Source organism: Lolium rigidum, chromosome 4, assembly GCF_022539505.1.
Source record: "Lolium rigidum isolate FL_2022 chromosome 4, APGP_CSIRO_Lrig_0.1, whole genome shotgun sequence".
Classification (NCBI taxonomy): domain Eukaryota; kingdom Viridiplantae; phylum Streptophyta; class Magnoliopsida; order Poales; family Poaceae; genus Lolium; species Lolium rigidum.
Window position 1 is genome coordinate 193,239,396 of NC_061511.1, and position 4,219 is coordinate 193,243,614.

Below are 4,219 nucleotides of genomic sequence, written 5' to 3' on the forward strand. Positions count from 1 at the left end.
TGAACCACATAGCTACCGGTACAGCCCCGAGCCTCGATGGAGAACTACTCCCTCCTCATGGGAGCAGCAGCGGTGATGAAGATGGCGGTGGAGATGGCAGCGGTGTCGATGGAGAAGCCTTCCGGGGCACTTCCCCGCTCCGACAGGGTGCCGGAACAGAGACTCCTGTCCCCCGGATCTTGGCTTCGCGATGGCGGCGGCTCTGGAAGGTTTTCCGTATCGTGGTTCTTCGCATCAGGGTTTTCGCGACGGAGGCTTTAAATAGGCGGAAGGGCAGCCTCGGAGGGGGCCTGGGGCCACCACACCATAGGGCGGCGCGACCCCCCCTCTGGCCGCGCCAGGGTGTGGTGTGGGGCCCCCAGGGCTTCTCTCTGGCGGCTCTCGGGTGTTCTGGATGGTTCCGGGAAAAATAGGAACCTGGGTCTTGATTTCGTCCGATTCCGAGAATATTTCTTTACTAGGATTTCGGAACCAAAAACAGCGAGAAAACGAGAACTGGCCCTTCGGCATCTCGTCAATAGGTTAGTTCCGGAAAACGCATAAATATGACATATAATGTGCATAAAACATGTAGATATCATCAATAATGTGGCATGGAACATAAGAAATTATCGATACGTCGGAGACGTATCAGCATCCCCAAGCTTAGTTCTCGCTCGTCCCGAGCAGGTAAAACGATAACAAAGATAATTTCCGGAGTGACATGCCATCATAAACTTGATCATATTGTAAACATGTGTAATGAATGCAACGATCAAAACAATGGTAATGACATGAGTAAACAAGCTGAATCATAAAGCAAAGACTTTTCATGAATAGTACTTCAAGACAAGCATCAATAAGTCTTGCATAAGAGTTAACTCATAAAGCAATAGATCAAAGTAAAGGTATTGAAGCAACACAAAGGAAGATTAAGTTTCAGCGGTTGCTTTCAACTTGTAACATGTATATCTCATGGATAATTGTCAACATAGAGTAATATAACAAATACAATATGCAAGTATGTAGGAATCAATGCACAGTTCACACAAGTGTTTGCTTCTTGAGGTGGAGAGAGATAGGTGAACTGACTCAACATAAAGGTAAAAAGAATGGTCCTTCAAAGAGGAAAGCATCGATTGCTATATTTGTGCTAGAGCTTTTATTTTGAGAACATGAAACAATTTTGTCAACGGTAGTAATAAAGCATATGAGTTATGAAAGTTATATCTTACAAGTTGCAAGCCTCATGCATAGTATACTAATAGTGCCCGCACCTTGTCCTAATTAGCTTGGACTACCGGATCATCGCAATACACATGTTTTAACCAAGTGTCACAATGGGGTACCTCCATGCCGCCTGTACAAAGGTCTAAGAAGAAAGCTCGCATTTTGGATTTCTCGCTTTTGATTATTCTCAACTTAGACATCCATACCGGGACAACATGGACAACGAGATAATGGACTCCTCTTTAATGCATAAGCATGTGGCAACAATTATTATTCTCATATGAGATTGAGGATATATGTCCAAAACTGAAACTTCCACCATGGATCATGGCTTTAGTTAGCGGCCCAATGTTCTTCTCTAACAATATGCATGCTTCAACCATTAAGGTGGTAGATCTCTCTTACTTCAGACAAGACGGACATGCATAGCAACTCACATGATATTCAACAAAGAATAGTTGATGGCGTCCCCGAAACATGGTTATCGCACAACAATCAACTTAATAAGAGATAAAGTGCATAAGTACATATTCAATACCACAATAGTTTTTAAGCTATTTGTCCCATGAGCTATATATTGCAAAGGTGAATGATGGATTTTTAAAGGTAACACTCAAGCAATTTACTTTGGAATGGCGGATAAATACCATGTAGTAGGTAGGTATGGTGGACACAAATGGCATAGTGGTTGGCTCAAGGATTTTGGATGCATGAGAAGTATTCCCTCTCGATACAAGGTTTAGGCTAGCAAGGTTATTTTGAAACAAACACAAGGATGAACGGTGCAGCAAAACTCACATAAAAGACATATTGTAAACATTATAAGACTCTACACCGTCTTCCTTGTTGTTCAAAATTCAATACTAGAAATTATCTAGACCTTAGAGAGACCAATTATGCAAACCAAATTTTAGCAAGCTCTATGTATTTCTTCATTAATGGGTACAAAGTATATGATGCAAGAGCTTAAACATGAGCACAACAATTGCCAAGTATCAAAATATTCAAGACATTTTAGCAATTTACTACATGTATCATTTTCCAATTCCAACCATATAACAAATTAATGAAGAAGAAACTTTGCCATGAATACTATGAGTAGAGCCTAAGGACATACTTGTCCATATGCTACAGCGGAGCGTGTCTCTCTCCCATAAAGTGAATGCTAGGATCCATTTTATTCAAACAAAACAAAAACAAAAACAAACCGACGCTCCAAGCAAAGTGCATAAGATGTGACGGAATAAAAATATAGTTTCGGGGAGGAACCCGATAATGTTGTCGATGAAGAAGGGGATGCCTTGGGCATCCCCAAGCTTAGACGCTTGAGTCTTCTTAAAATATGCAGGGGTGAACCACCGGGGCATCCCCAAGCTTAGAGCTTTCACTCTCCTTGATCATATTGCATCATACTCCTCTCTTGATCCTTGAAAACTTCCTCCACACCAAACTCGAAACAACTCATTAGAGGGTTAATGCACAATAAAAATTAACATGTTCAGAGGTGACACAATCATTCTTAACACTTCTGGACATTGCATAAAGCTACTGGACATTAATGGATCAAAGAAATTCATCCAACATAGCAAAAGAGGCAATGCGAAATAAAAAGGCAGAATCTGTCAAAACAGAACAGTCCGTAAAGATGGATTTTATTAGGGCACCATACTTGCTCAAATGAAAATGCCCAAATTGAATGAAAGTTGCGTACATATCTGAGGATCATGCACGTAAATTGGCTTAATTTTATGAGCTACCTACAGGGAGGTAGACCCAGATTCGTGACAGCAAAGAAATCTGAAACTGCGCAGTAATCCAAATCTAGTACTTACTTTACTATCAAAGACTTTACTTGGCACAACAAAACATAAAACTAAGATAAGGAGAGGTTTCTACAGTAGTAAACAACTTCCAAGACACAAATATAAAACAAAGTACTGTAGCAAAATAACACATGGGTTATCTCCCAAGAAGTTCTTTCTTTATAGCCGTTAAGATGGGCTCAGCAGTTTTAATGATGCACTCGCAAGAAATAGTATTTGAAGCAAAAGAGAGCATCAAGAGGCAAATTCAAAACAAATTTAAGTCTAACATGCTTCCTATGCATAGGAATCTTGTAAATAAACAAGTTCATGAAGAGCAAAGTGACAAGCATAGGAAGATAAAACAAGTGTAGCTTTAAAAATTTCAGCACATAGAGAGGCATTTTAGTAACATGAAAATTTCTACAACCATATTTTCCTCTCTCATAATAACTTTCAGTAGCATCATGAGCAAACTCAACAATATAACTATCACATAAAGCATTCTTATCATGAGTCTCATGCATAAAATTATTACTCTCCACATAGGCATAATCAATTTTATTAGTTGTAGTGGGAGCAAATTCAACAAAGTAGCTATCATTATTATTCTCATCATCAAATATAGGAGGCAAAGTATCATCAAAGTAAATTTTCTCCTCAATGCTTGGGGGACTAAAAAGATCATGAAAACCAGCTTCCCCAAGCTTAGAACTTTCTATATCATTATCAACAATGGTGTTCAAAGCGTTCATACTAATATTACTACCGGCATGCAAATAAGATTTCATAGGTTTTTTAATTTTCGCATCAAACAATCCATGTTTTAAATCAGGAAATAGAATAAGAAGCTCACTGTTGTCCATTATGCCAAACTAGTGTAAACAAGAAACAACAAGATGCAATTGCAGGATCTAAAGGAAATAGCTTCGAGCACACACACGACGGCAACAGAAAAGTACTTTACCTGGGACCGGAGTATGAGTGCCTTTTACCTTTCCTCCCCGCAACGGCGCCGTGAAAAGTGCTTGATGTCTACGGGTGCTTCTATTCTTGTAGACAGTGTTGGGCCTCCAAGAGCGGAGGTTTGTAGAACAGCGAGCAAGTTTCCCTTAAGTGGATCACCCAAGGTTTATCGAACTCGGGGAGGAAGAGGTCAAAGATATCCCTCTCATGCAACCCTGCAACCACAAAGCAAGAAGTCTCTT